The following is a 15,871-nucleotide window of genomic DNA, read 5'->3' on the forward strand; positions in this document are numbered from 1 at the left end:
TTGTAACAGAGGCCAGAGTCCTGGCCCCGCATCAGGTGATGTGGCCAATTTGCACTGACATGCCCAAGCTTTCTTCTGCCCAAACCAGGATGATCTCATGCAAAATTCTGTTCAGAACAGTCTCTGGCATGTGGTATCCCCTGAAATGTGCCCAGCATAAGAAAAGAGTGCTAGCAATTAGCATATACTACCCAAAAGTTAGATATGTAGCATAAGTTCAGTCAGAAGAATTGCATTGTCTCTGCTGTAGTTTTCTAGGTGCACGACAAATTATGTAGGGATGTTTATAAAATCTTAAAAATAAGAATTTCTCAAATGTTAGCCAAATGGGAGATGCATAAATCAAAGGATCAAAGGATAGTTCGTGTTGGAAGGGACCCCAGGAAGTCATCTTGTCCAACCTCCTGCTCAAAGCAGGGTCAGCTTTTGGATCAAACCAGCTGCTCAGAGTTGAGTTTTGAGTCCAGCTGCATTTTGACTACCCCTGGGGATGGAGAGAGCACAGCCAATACTGTTAGAACCCTTGAAGCCATCTCTTCTCCAGGCTCTCAGCCTCTCGCTGCTTCAGCCCCTGACCCACCATGGCGGCCCTCCACTGAACCCACAGCAGTTTGTCAATGACTTTCTTGTACGGGGGTTCTGAAAATGGACATGGCAATCTTAGTATGATCTAACAAGTGCTGAGTGGAGGGGGTTCCCGTGATCTACTGGCCGCGTCCCCGTTGGTACAGCCTGGGAAGCCACTAGCCGTCTCTGCTGCCGGGGCAGGGCTGGCTGGTGCCCAGCTGCCGCCCCCCAGGCCCCGGGGCCTTTTGGCAGAGCTGCCCCCCAGGCAGGCAGGCCCCGGCCCGTGTGGCTGCCGGGGATCGTCCTCCCCAGGGCAGGGCTCTGCCCTCGGCCCTGCTGGGTGTCACTGGGCTCTGGGCAGGCCCTTCCTCGGCCTGTCTGGGACCCTAGGTGGACAGTGTATGCTCTTCCTCCAGTGTTTCAGTTAATTTTGTTGAAAAAGTTTCCTTTTTGTCCTTGACATTCCTCTGCTCATCTTTCTTCTTGTGCCCTTCTTCTCTCTTCTAGGCCTCTGGCATTCACGTTGTAAATCCAACAGATGACCATTGCACTCCTGCAGATACTTTCCAGCTTTTACTAGGCGTCACTGCCCGTGAGACCGTGTCTCCTGATGTCTCTGAGGACATGAAGTATTTTCTGCTCTTTCAAAATGTTGTCTGAGCTATTTGTTACAATATTAAGGGGGATTCATCAGCATGACTTAATAATTACTTAGATAAGAGGTAAAAAAAAGGTCTTAAAATCTGTGGAAAACAGCTATCCAACTTTCAAAGGAAATTTTAGAAAGAGTGAATCTGGTCCTTCTATCTAACCTGAACATGCTTTTGCCATGGTACAAGCCCTTCACTGCTCCTGGCAATATCTGCTCCTACAAGATCTGAAATAAGCTACATCTTTCAAGCTGGAAAACTGGTAGATTGGATTGGCAGTTTGTGAAAGCACAACATACAGAAGAAGGCAAGAGCTTGATATATTTGCTGACATTTCATCTTTGTTCTTGTATTTGTTAGACTGACAAATAACTGTGGAATGCAAATGCATAAGGAAACCTTTTTAAAGAGAGCAGTGAATCAGTGTTCGAAACTGATATTACATATAATGACAATTTCCTGGCTCTCTACGGTATTTCTCCTGTCTGAAACACTGTTCTGTATGTCATTCCCCATAGCTTGTTTTCCTTTACCTGAAGTTCCCTCTTCCCTAGTTTTCTTATATAATAAAGCACTCTAAAATACACCGCTTATACCATTCTGTTCTGTTTTCTTACACTGTCACTGGTGTCCTCCCTCCCACACATAGACATCTTTAACACAAAAAATTTTAAAAGCGGGAGCAATAGCTTGGAGGTCAACATCAAGCCATTCATTCTGCTTCCCTAAGGAGAGTCATTGTTAGCTGCACAAATATAGATGCATGTGAATAAAGACGCTAATGCTTCATTATGACTGCAACAGAATAATTGGTACTCTAATTTACATCCTCCCAACACTATCTATCTATCAAGATGTAATGAGATATTTAACATGTTGTTACTCTATGTACGCACATGTTTTATACATAACAACCTGTTATCTGTCAGCTTAAACCAGCACTGTACACTACAATTAGATTCTTCCCCCCGTAATTATCCTAACATATGTCTGGGCAACCCCACTAAAGTCAAGTAACATGCACTGGATATAAATCATGACAGAATAAGGCCATGAACTCTTTTAGTTTGGTATTTTATATTATTTCACTTTCTTGAAACTCCAGATACTTAAGAGACATGGATTTTTAAAATGAAAAATCTATTCATTCCTCCAAGCAGATGGCATAATACTTATAAATGCCTTCTTTACATTCTTATTCAAGAGGAATAAAATGAGCCATCCAGCAGGGTAGAATATGAATCAATATGTGTTTTCAACGGCTCCTGGTTTTATTTCTGCTGAAGTCTGTAGGTGTTTTGCCACTCATTTCCAAGAGCGCAAGATCAGGTCCAAGTAGCTAGAATTCTTATCTCATTTTTACGTGCACAAATACTCCAAAGATCTTTAATTTCCATTGCCTGTGAGTAAACTGTACTCACAATTGTGGAGTTCCTCCATAATCTGAAAGTTCTGCCATCACAGAGTCCTTCTGGTTCTTCCATTCAAATGGCTGCCCTTGCAAATAATCTTTCTCAGTAAAATTAAAGCAGTCACTTTTTCCTTGTTCCAAATGATACTAGCATCTGTTTTTTTCATGGTTATATACAGTAAGAGGTTTTCTGCCTTCTGTGCCTCTTTTGTACAAAGAACTGCAGTGAACAGATTATTTGTATACTTTGTAGAGGTGATGCGTGATAACATCAGGGATGAATTATATCAGGTTATTCTTTCCACCTCCCCGGCACCTTCTGCATGAGCAGAAGGTATTCTTTTCCAATATCAGGTAAGCACACTGACTTTCCAAAATGCTCTGTTACTTCAAATTCAAGAAACAGAAAAATGAAATTATTCCGATTAAAAGAGAATGATTAATTAAAAAGGATGAAGAATGTGCAGTATTTTGAAAAACATTAGGAGGAAACAACCCCAACTACTCTGAGACTGATGGGACTGTTCTGTTCCATAGGCATGCTATAATACATTGACAAAGTCATTTTAACCCTCACTTTAACATTGTTTCTTTTCCTTGAAAAGGAATCCCTCTCCTGCAGAAAATTTCTGTTTTTTTTTTTTTTTTTAATTACAACAACCGTAGTTTAACTGGAGTGAAGGGGACCTAGTGCATCCAGCTCTTTTGGATCTCTCACAATATCCTTGTCTGTTAGCTGCTTAGACATCAGCAAGGAGCAAACGGTTACACAGTTTTATTTTCTTAAAGAAAACCCTTTAATAAGAAGTGTGATCTTCACAGGGATATTTCTTTTGGATTTTTAGGGACTTCAGAGATTAAATTTTTTTAAACATTTTTTTTAAAATAATTTTTAAAATTAGACTTGTTCACAATTTTCAACTACTTTTGCTTTGCAGACAATAGTAGTTGATGTAACCATGGGTGTGCTCTCAGCGCGGAGTAGCATTGAGATATGATTAGGCAAATGCTCTAGAAATTAGTGCACATCCCTTTAATATTCCAGATTTACATCTTAATTTCAGAAAATGTTAAATATATTTCCATGTGGTTTTGTCCAGTTAGCATAATGTGCTAGGGTGTATTTTATATGTACAGATATTTTGCTGAAATATAGCAATCTGTAGCTATTTGATAAATAGGTCTGGATGCTTTCTTGTAAAAACATTTCACTTTCATTTCCAATTTCACATCACCTTACTGAGAGTCTATTTATTCTCCTGCAGACAAGAACGTTAGACAGATCATTCCTTTCTTCTATACAGTAAATAATTTGGAACAGGGACTATCATTTACTCAATATCTGTATCATTCTCAAAATAATGTATTCTCAAATTAATTGACTTCTAGTTGCTACCACAATATGAATGTTAAAACAGGGCCACATTTCATATTAAGGCAGATATTAGCCAGTACTCATGGAAAGCAAATTTAATACTGGCTTGGATGAGTACACTGCACAGTTCAAAGTTACGGTCATCAAATGTCTGAAAGGAAGTATATCAAATACCTAACTAGGCAGTCAAAACAGCTCAAATTGCAACTATCAGACACTTAACAACGAATTGCTCATGAATAAGCAGCAGGCTAAGAATTACTGACAGAAGCTATTCAGAGAGGAGTTTTGAACAAATCCAGGAAAAAAAAATCACGCTCTTTCAATGACAGTTCACAAACAGAGAGATGACATTTGGCAAACAGATAATTCAACATCAATTACTCACTCAAGACTAGTAGTAATACCTAGCAATTAGATAGTCCTTTACACATTCAGTGGATTGTACAAACTCTGACATTAATTAAATTGAACTGCCTCTTCCTGTCTACTCTTTGCTTTAAAATTCTCCTTAGTAAAAAACTTAGCTTGGCACACACAGATTTTCACACAGACGGGCTGTGTGACTAGCAAAATCTCCATCTTTATGTGTAAAAGCAAGTACATAAAAAGAAACAAGCTTTAAGTTTGAGGTAAAAACACAAGGCTAGCTTGTCAGTTTATAGCGCACCATAAAATTAGGAATGATGCACAGTTGTTGTGACAAGCCTAGGATGGACTTGTGAGTTCTCAATTACTGTCCTTATTACTGGGGGGAGGAGAAAGATTTGTCTGCTGAGTCGGTACCAGCTGAAGCCCTGACCGCTGACTCAGTGGAGCTGGCTGGTGCAGAGCCCATACGCCCTACAATGCCCATCTCCATTCCTGCATAGGAAGCAGCACTGCCACCATTGCTGGAAATACTTACAAACTGTTTAGCAGTTTAGCAAAAAAAAAAAAAGTCAAAACACTTCAGAGTGACAGGATAGAAAAGGCCTTTGCATGGCCTTTTTTTTCCTTCCCTTCCTCCTACCTGCTTTCCCACTGTAAATATAGAAGTTATTTAGAAAAGTATGTGAAAAAACAACTTCACAAAGCAGAACTGTACAATTAAGACCAGAGTAAAAGATATTGGAAGAAAACAGGAAGACTAACAGGCTTGCATCAACCACATAACTAAAGGCAGTATTTTCTATAATTTCTCCTAAAACTTCTATGAAATTCATTTAATAAATATTGCCAAATCATTTACCCTCTCTGTTTAGATAGATGATGAAAGCATGAAGTTGAATAGCCTGTAAGAAATATATACTGAAATAATGTAAGACACCCAATACTGGTACAATCCAAATTTTGGAGGATGCCTTTAATAGATTAGAAATTGAAATTGTTCCTCATACACTCGAAAGACTGCATATCAATTTATAGAGATGATACCTCTTCTAAAGAGACAAAGAAAAGTAAATTAGCCCCAGTGTTTTTAGCTGATGGGGTTAGAAGGCAAACTCATTATCATATTCATAAGACATTTGCTTATCTGTACACCAGCCTTCTGTTGCTGAACAGACCTCCAGAGTATCCAGTGGTTCATTTCTCTGCCATTGTCAGCGGTGCCACATGTATAGAGTTCAATATTGCCCTAGTTATTCAGCACTGGTGAGTAATCGATGTGCCCAGTAGCCACTCACCCATGTGTAAGGAAATAAAGTGGTTCAGAGTCCGTGATCTCATTGCATTTCACTGGTTGTGTAATTTATAGGGCTGATAATTGAAAGTGGTACGGGTTCCCTGAGTTGAATTCTCTGCTCATTTTATAATGTGCTTTGATAAATGAAGTAGGTTGGTAAGCATAATTACAGTTCTGGTTTTTGATATTTTTTTCTCTCTCTTTTTAGGATTATATTTAGATGTAGTGGCAGTACAATTTTAAAAACAGCTTTTCTTTAACTACCATATGCTGAGTCTCTCCCAAAGCTCAACTCTTTTAGGTACAAACTCTTAGAGAACATGTAAGTTTCTGACAGACAACCACCTGTCATGTATTTGATGTATGCATTATAAGCTGCATGTCCCTTTTATGATTACAGAAAGTGAACGCTCGTACTAAACATTCAAGGTTCGTTAATAAACAATAGCTCCATCTTTTCCTGAAATTTTGGTATTCAGACAGGAGGGAATACATTCATGATGGTGTTCAAGACAAGCACAAAGTATGTCTGTCTACATCTACGTTAGTCAAGCTCATCTGCCTCAGGAAGCAATTCCTGGCTCTGCGGCCCTGAGACATAACTAGAATATTTTGTGTTTTCAAAGTGATAATAAAGTGAGATAATCTGAAGGAGGGGAAAAAAAAAAAAAAAAAAAAAAAGAGTGAAATCTGCACTGCGGCCTACCAGAGCAGTGCCTGCAGAGCACAAAGCCAAAAGCAGGCGTTGCTCGCCCTGCAGCCTGTCCTGAGGGTATGTGCTTATCTTTGCGGGCCCGGGGCCTGCTGGCATCATGTCAGAAGTCTGTCCCAGGCTGAAGGAACCTGTTTTGGCACCATCTATTTCGTGTTTTCTGCCTGGAGTGAACCCTGAAGCAAACTGCTGTGCCAACTGTGCCTTGGTTTCCTCCTGGAGGAAACAAGTTTACTCAGTCAGAAAGGAGCCTGGAGAGGCCCTGGCATACCTGCACGGTGAATAACCGGCAGCCAAGGCTGGGGGGATGGCTTACTTAACAGTGTGGAAGCCCCTTAAGATATCATGTCGTCTGGCTATACTGACTAAGGGCCCTAAGTGCTACCACGGTCAAATAGATAATTAAATACCACCCACACCACAATTTGCATGATTATACGAGCTCGCGGAGCTTCTTATCCTCATCTGTAAGCTGTAAAGAGTAAGCTTTTTGTAACCTGCCGTGTAAGATCCTGGGTTTAATGTAATTCTTATCAAAGGACATTGTGTTCACATTTCTTGCTATAGCATGATTTTCCATTGCATATTAAATAAGTTCAGGAGCAAATGGAGAGAAGTGGTGAGGAGTACTGGATCTCTGCAAAGTGACTATGAACATCTAGATGCTCCCTAGAGGTCTGCCTTCCAAGCACTAACCAGGCATCATACCCTTTTCTGGATAGCTCTTGTAGCCCGCTGCTTTCACAAATATTAAGAGTAATTAAAATGACAAAAATAAAAACATTGACTCCTACACATCTGTTTTTTAAATTGTTGCTTAATATTTACTTAATTTTCATAATAGTATTTAGTGCATTCACTTCTTTAGATGGATCTGTAACCATAGCAACAACATCATCATCTCATAACACATTCTTTAAAACCACATTCTGGAAACAGTGCATTGTTCCAACTTGTATTGTTTACTCTGATGTTTGGATAAAAAATGACTGAACCTATTCTGCTGTTGCTCCGCTAATGATATTCTGCAGTTCCATAGACCCTTCCTAAAAAAGCACTATTCACATATCACTAAGTGGTCCTCAAGGCTTTTGTTAAACCTTGTCTGTTGTTCCTACTGAGGTGAGAAAACTAAGGCACAAATATGTTATCTGACTTGTCCCCTGCCAAACAGAATGTATGGGCAAAAAGAGGCAGCAGCACACATTTTCTACACTTCCAGGCATAGCACTCGCTGTTCATCAATCAAGCAATGGGACATCCTCTAGATCCTAAGCAGAAAAAAAAAGAAGAGAGAGAGGAAGAGAGAAAGAGAGAGAGAAAGAGAGAAAGAGAGAAAGAGAAAGAAAGAGAGAAAGAAAGAGAGAGAGAAAGAGAAAGAAAGAGAGAAAGAAAGAGAGAGAGAAAGAGAAAGAAAGAGAGAAAGAAAGAGAGAAAGAGAGAAAGGGAGAAAGGGAGAAGAGAAGAAAGAAAGAAAGAAAGAAAGAAAGAAAGAAAGAAAGAAAGAAAGAAAGAAAGAAAGAAAGAAAGAAAGAAAGAAAGAAAGAAAGAAAGAAAGAAAGAAAGAAAGAAAGAAAGAAAGAAAGAAGGAAGGAAAAGAAAAAAAATGAGAGGTTTTGCTTTAAAAATCAGGCTGAAGCAGAATAATACCAGAGGTCTGAGTGCAATGCAGTTTGGGTAAAAATTCATTCCAACATCTAGGTCACTGGCCATAAAACACACTCAGAAAGCCAGTGTGGGATTTCTCTTGCTTACACTGCTATTTGTTTACGGTAACTCTGTTGAATTTCAAATTTATGCTGATTTGAGAGCAGAACTTGACCTCTTGTTTTCATGCAAACATCCACCACATGAAAAAAAGAAAGAAGCAGTAAGAAAATCTGAAAGAAGCCAAATAGTTTCTCAACAGCATGATTTTCATAGTTCCTTGTGAGGCCTCTCTGAAGGGTGCAGTTGTGCTGCTTTTTGTGAAAAATGACATCTTTTTGCCCTTACACTTTTATTGTTATTCCCATTAGAATAGAACAGTAAACATTTTTAACGATGATATGTTTTCACTGATTACTCTACAAATATACGCAGTGTCAAGTTAGAGGAAATGAGGCATGAAGTACTGCAGGCAGAGTTCATACAATGCACCACAGAGGCTTGAGAGCAGCTGCTGAAAGCCATTGTGTTAAAATTTCATTTTGAAAAAGGTACACTTCTGTACAATAGGCTATAACGTTTTGAAAAGAACTGTTCCAAGCCTTTTGTGCAAATCATTTACATTCCCGTTGTGTAAATCATTTCATTTTAAAATATCTAGTCAGTTGAAATGCAACAAATATTTGCATGATTGGCGTTTGGGCTTGAAAATGTGAAAATACAATTAAAATATCCATTGCAAAGGCTGTAGATTGCCCTTGATTCTCCCTGCTTTGGAAACAGAGCATGTAGGATAAGATACTCAGTTGTCTAGCACAGCAGAACACCTATTTAGTATGAGCTAGCCACCAGGGCACCTTAGTAAATCTCTTCCATTCATGTAATTAATCTTTCTTTAATGCCATTGATTTTAATGGGACATAAGGAGATGTTTATATTTTCATGTTACCAGATTTAGAAAGTAGCACAATGATGTCATTTTTATAGTAATACACCTTCTGGCAATGCTGAGCATGGACTGTCAAATACCATTTCTGATGACTCATGCACATAACTCTGGCCATTTTTTTGACTTGCTTTTCCTTTGACACTCTGGCCTTTCAACTTCTTCGTGATTTCTCTGCTGTTTTGAGCCACTCTGAGTCCCTGTCTGACCCTCACTGACTCCAACCTCTCTGCCCCTCATATTAGGCAACCTACTTCCTACCACCTTAATTCTCTAATTTCTTTATTTCTGCTTCTATTCATGCATGGAGATTATCAGATTTTTGGGGCAAGGGGAGAAATTAGTTTGCTTTACTGAGAAGAAGCACAATTTTAGAGCCGTGGATGCCACGGCGTTCATGAATGCTGAATAGAAGAACAAGAATACAAAGGACCATAATATGTGAATGAAGGATGCACTACCTAAGTGAGCATCAAGGAAGAGAAAGAAACTCTATGAAATTTGCCCTCCTCCCCTTTTTTTACTTGAATAACCTGGGAAAAGGGAATTCCACTTAACTGAATACTGGCATCACAGTCAACAAGCAGTAATGCACTCCAGCACTTTCCACAGAGCTGCTCTGTAGAAGAATGCATCACTTTGTCTTTGTATTTTATCTGCTGATGGCAGAAAAATGAGAAGACTCAGAAACAACCCTAACTGGGCCCAGCATTTTCCCAGCTCTTCTTCTGGGCTCCTTGCCCGGACAACCTCCAGTCCATTGCCCCCAGCTTCTTGTCCAGCTTGTTTCTCCCTTGTTCCCATGCACTCCATACTACCCTGCTCCCAGTTACATAGACCCTCTCTTAGGGCTTGCTGGGGAGTTTCCTTCCTCATGCTCTGCCTTAAGTCTTTTATCTTGTCCCTGTTAAATGTTCTCTGGGATTCCATGCTACATCAGGTCAAGATAATACACTGCAGCTCCCTTTCCCTGCATCACTTTTCAGCCTCTTCCTCCAGTGAATCTTCCCTCATGGCAGAGCTACCCTTCACTGACAGTTACGTGAATACATTTCACTTTCCCAATGAGCATAATGTGAAAAAAAAAAAAGTTTTCATTATCCTTATTCACTGATACAGTTGGATCATGTGGCTCAGGCTGTACTTAACATTTGGACTGAGGCAGAAATCTAGTACGGCAAATTTTAGCCCTTTCAGTAAAAGTTTGCCAGATTAAAAAGCCCTGTATTGTAACGGATAGTGTCTGGCAATCTTAATAATAAGTATAATAACTTTAATAATAATAATACCACCAGCAGTCACTCATAATCTACATATATTCCTTGATTGTTATGGAAGATTTTCCTGTAATATTCTTTTGAAATTATATTATCTTTTCTCTCTCTGAGTAAATTATAATTGACACTATGATTTATCATTTGAGAACAGCACCATAACATTACATTTTTAAAGGCTACTTTTATTCAGATCACACAATGGGACAGAATCTACACAATGTAGTTTTGTATCACGTAGTTTGTCTTTCAAGGTCAGCGAGATTACAGTGAAACAAGTGAATTTGGTCTACCATTGAGAGACATTACAGCTGCATGCCATAGCTCTGTTTAAAGATCTTCATTACTTTCTTAAATGTTCTTCTGTTTCAATCAAGATCTCCTCTCTCTGTCTCTCCCCTTTCCATTCAAACAGATATTAGTAGACCAAAACAGTTTGCAACTGTTATTCACCATCTCGGAGAAAAAAAGTGAAGACAGAATGTAAAATTAAAAAATATATGCTGCATTTAGTACTGAAATTAAATGTGGATGGATTTTCACTTGATGTTTTGAGCCACTAACCAGAAAAATGTTAGTGCTCAATCCAGGATATTAATCTAGAGGTGATAATTTTCAATATTTCTTACAATTTAGGAGAGAGTTTCCCAGAAGTGTGCAGGAATTTAGAGTCTGTGTTTACACTATGAAGGACCCTATTGCTGAGATTACTGGAGGGGAAATAAAGACAGCTTCAAGAGTAGTAGAGTGCTGGCAAAAATATCTACATAACAGAGGTATTATAAAGCTTTACTAATGTGCAATCAAAACCTTAGAGAATATATACCAACTGCTGTAACGATTTTCCTTTCTTTTCTTCAGACATTTTTAGTCATAAAATCTTTTACATAGTTTCCCAAGTCAAATCAATAACCCACAGTAATACTGAGCACGGCATATATATTTTCCCTAAGTAAGTCTAATTTAGCACATAATGTGTAGGAAAGTTTTGCACTCTTCCTATAGGATATTTTGCTGAAATTACTCCACATAAATCAAAAAGAAGGCACCAAAATAACTTCAATGACTCTCCTGTTTGCTTAATGTTTGCATGTCGAGCATAACTGATTCACTATCTAGTGTGCCCTAGAGAGTTGTGAAATCCAAAATTGGAAGTGTTCTCTGTTGAAACAGCATAGTATTATTCATGGAAATAAAACTGCATTGGAAAAAAAAAAAAGCCTACTAATTAACATGGGGCTACTGCAAGCAGTTCTGTTATTTCCCAATATTAAATAATTAGCATTTTTATTACTGTACCATTATATACATCATTGGCTTATTTATTAAAGAGATGTAAGGGTTCTTAAGCTTTTATGAATATGATTTGATGCAGTAGAGAATTGCTTTACTGGATCAAGCTACTCCAATCCTTTTTTCTCGTTTTCATCACCCATTCTTAAAGGAAGGAAAGGTGATGAGCCCAATAAAGCTGAACTTACTGTATCTCTCCATATGCACATGTATCATTACCATTACATGGCAGTGTGTTGCTCCTGTTATCTTTTAAAATTTATAGTTAATAAAAGGTAAAATAAGCTAATTCATTAGCCTTGTTTCCCTACAAGAGTGTCTGGAGTTCTTGGAAGTTTCATTTGGAAACCCATCTTCAAAAGATGCTCAGTAGCAATCACATGTTCTCTAGTACCCTCATCCATTGATACAAGCCTGTGAAAATGTTCTAAAAAATGGCACATGACAAAGTATACACATTTTTTAGTACAGTCTGAGAGACACATGAAGTTTTTTAGGACTATATTTGACTGTCCTCTGATGCCAAAGAGGAATGCTGACGTTGTGTATTCTGTTTGTTGCTTGGCAAATATTTGATTGTTTTTAATAACTATGTGTCAGTCCTTATTGAACAAAAAATGTCAGAACAATTGCATGAACAATGGTCAGTGTCCAAACAGCATTTGGCAAGCATCTCTGTATTATGGTATTTTGCCCACAATTGGGTTTGCTGATTAAACTAACAGCTATTTATTTATTAGTGGTGGAAGTAGAATGAAATTCTATTTATAAGCTATTGAATATTTCTGATTTACTGAACTGCACAGTGACAATAACAGCACTACTAACACCTACATTTGATTTTTATTGTTGTTCTTGGTTTATCTTTGCAAGCCTAATGCAGCAACAAAGTTGAACTATTCACTGTTCTGTATACTTATGTCCAGGCATGATAAAGCACTGAAATTATTGCCTTCCAGGAGTGGATTTTTTCCCCTTTGCAAGGGGAGTGCATTGGCAAAGATTGTTATAGCTTTAGCCTAACTTATTTAGGCATAAATATTTCCAAGAAAGAACATTGGCTTGAAAAATGGAAGTGTAACCCACCTCTCACAGATAGAGCATATAATTGCAGAACTCACTCACAGGGGACAACCTCCCCTCCAATTTTTAAATATTGACGTGATTTCCAAGTCATCATAAAGCTAAAAGTCATTATTATGTCTTTATTATATATATTTTATATTATTGTATATATAATATATTATATATATTTTACAAATATTATATATTATAGATATATTTATTCCATTATATCCTTTAATGGATGCAGAGGGAAACATACTAACCAAGAATGAGGAAAAAGCTGAGGTACTTAATGCCTTATTTGACTCAGTCACATAGTAAGACCAGTTGTTCTTGAGGTACGTAGTCCCCTGAGCTGGACGACAGGGATAGGGAGCAGAATGAACCCCCATAACCCAAGAGGAAATGGTTAGCAACCTGCTACATCACTTAGATGCACACAAGTCTATGGGAATGGATGGTATCCACTCAAGAGTACTGAGGATGCTGGTAGAGGTGCTCACCAAGCCACTTTCCATGATTGATCAGCAGTCCTGGTTTACCAGGGAGGTCCAAGTTGACTAGAGGCTAGCAAATGTGATGCCCATCTACAAGAAAGCCTGCAAGGAGGATCCAGGGAATTACAGGGCTGTCAGTCTGACCTCGGTGCTGGGGGAGGTTATGAAGCAGATCATATTGAGTGTCATCATGTGTCACATACAGGACAACCAGGCGATCAAGCCCAGTCAGCACGGGTTTATGAAAGGCAGGTCCTGCTTGACTAACTTGATCTCCTTCTGTGACAAGGTGACCTGCTTAGTGGACAAGGGAAAGGCTGTGGATGTTGTCTACGCAGACTTTAGTAAACCTTTTGACACCACTTCCCACAGCATTCTCTTGGAGAAACTGGCTGCTCATGGCTTGGAAAGGCATATGCTTTGCTGGGTAAAAAACTGGCTGGATGTCCTGGCCTAAAGAGTGATGGTGAATGGAGTGAAATCCACTTGGCGGCCAGTCACAAGTGGTGTTCCCCAGGGCTCAGTACTGGGGCCTGTTCTCTTTAATGTCTTTATGAAAGATCTGGATGAGGGGATCAAGTACACCCTCAGTAATTTGCAGACACCACCAAGCTGGATGGGAGTGTTGATCTGCTTAAGGGTAGAAAGGCTCTAAAGAGGGATCTGGACAGGCTGGATCAATGGGCCGAGGCCAATGGTATGAGGGTCAACAAGGCCAAGTGCTGGGTCCTGCACTTGGGTCACAAGGATCCCATACAACTCTACAGGCTTTGGCAAGCGTGGCTGGAGAGCTGCCTGGCAGAAAAGGACCTGGGGGTGTTGGTCAACAGCCAGCTGAATATAAGTCAGCAGTGTGCTCAGGTGGACAAGAAGGCCAACGGCATCCTGGCTTGTATCACAAATAATGTGGTCAGCAGGAGCAGGGAAGTGATTGTCCCCCTGTACTCAACACTGGTGAGGCCTTGTTCAGTTTTGGCCCCCTCACTGCAAGAAAAACGTTAAGGTGCTGGAGTGTGTTCACAGAAGGGTAACAAAGCTGATGAGGGGTCTGGAGAACAAGTGTGATGAGGAGCGGCTGAGAGCACTGGTATTGTTTAGCCTGGAGAAAAGGAGGCTGAGGGGAGACCTTATCACTGTCTACAACTACCTGAAAGGAGATTGTAGCGAGGTGGGGGTCAGTCTCTTCTCCCAAGCAACAAATGATAGGACAAGAGGAAACAGCCTCAAGTTGCACTAGGGGAGATTTAGATTGGATATTAGGCAAAATTTCTTCACAGAAAGGATTATCAAGCATTGGAGCAGGCTGCCCAGGGAAGTGGTGGAATCACCATCCCTGGAGCTATATAAAAGATGTGTAGATGTAGTGCTGAGGGACACGGTCTAGTGGTAACTTGTCAGTGCTAGGTTAATGGTCGGACTTGATGATCTTAAAGGGCTCTTCCAACCTAAATAATTCTATGATTCCATGATTCTATGATTTATGGTCTCAAATAAAATTTAATCTAAACTGGCTGTAGATACTCAGGTAGATATTCAGGTAGATATTCAGGTCTTTCTGGTTCTTATCCAGAACAAAAGTGATAGAGTAGTTTGCAATAACAGAAAATCACAATCAAACTCTGAAATACAGAGCTATTCATGGCTTTGTCTGATATGTACTTAAAACTTATTATTCTAGACATATGGTATAGGGCAGAATTTGACTTGCATAGAACAGAATAAGTGTCTAATTTTGTATGAGGGTTTTTTTCTTTTCTTTTTTTTCCCATGGTGTTGTTTAAAATCACATCTGAAGTTAATGAATAACCATATAAAAATAATAAAGCCAACTAACCTAATACAGCTATTAGGTTCTTTTGAATATAGTGCCATGAACCAGGAAAGATTTTAAAGAGATTATGGGCTGAAGATAAGAATCCTTATCTGACAGATCCCTCTGGAAGTCAGGCAAGGAAAACAAACAAGAAGCCATGTGGCCAAAAGATGATCCCATAACAAACAATTAAAGGGTATATGGGTCAGAAAAGGAGGAGAATAGGGAAGCAAAAATGGAAATAACCAATTCTAAAAGCTGATTGAGCTGCTGATGGAAACAAGTATCCCTTCATGTTGCTGATGTCCCAGCTCTTCAGCTGTTGAAATACCATGTATTTTTTTAAAGGCAGTTGTATCCTGGTCTGGTTGGACATTTGCTAGTGGTTCCCTCTGTGTGGCACATTTATAGCTGATGTGCAGTAACCCTTTCATGCGCTGCATCAGCGATGCCTAGCCCTCCAGGTTAGGCTGCTCAAGCTACTGCAGAGGCTGGGGAAGCATGATATGTGCTAGGCCTCCTCCTACCTCCCCGTGAGATCCAACTGGCCACAAGGCAGTCCAGCTGTATGTGAGCAGCAGCCCTGGTGCTTCCCCACATATTGTATCAGGATACATGTATGACGCTGGTCTCCACCCACGCACAAGTGGTTCCCAGAAAGATGGTACCTGGCATGGTACCTGGCAGGTGCCAGGTATGGAACCAGAATGAAATGAGTTTTCTGATGGCAACATCCATTTCTATCTGATTTCTGTTTCCAGAAGCCTTGGGTGTCTCTCTTCTTGTATGGCCAGCAAATGTTCTGATTTGGATTACAGAAATGATCCCTGTGGTACCCAGGGTGTTTTGCACGTGGCTCAGCCTGAGAGTGGAGGAAATGAGTAGTTTCGCTCCATATCAGATGCTAAGTCACATATGAAATACGGTAATTATCCTGGAAACTATGACACTTTTT

This window comes from Chroicocephalus ridibundus, chromosome 1, assembly GCF_963924245.1.
Source record: "Chroicocephalus ridibundus chromosome 1, bChrRid1.1, whole genome shotgun sequence".
NCBI lineage: Eukaryota > Metazoa > Chordata > Aves > Charadriiformes > Laridae > Chroicocephalus > Chroicocephalus ridibundus.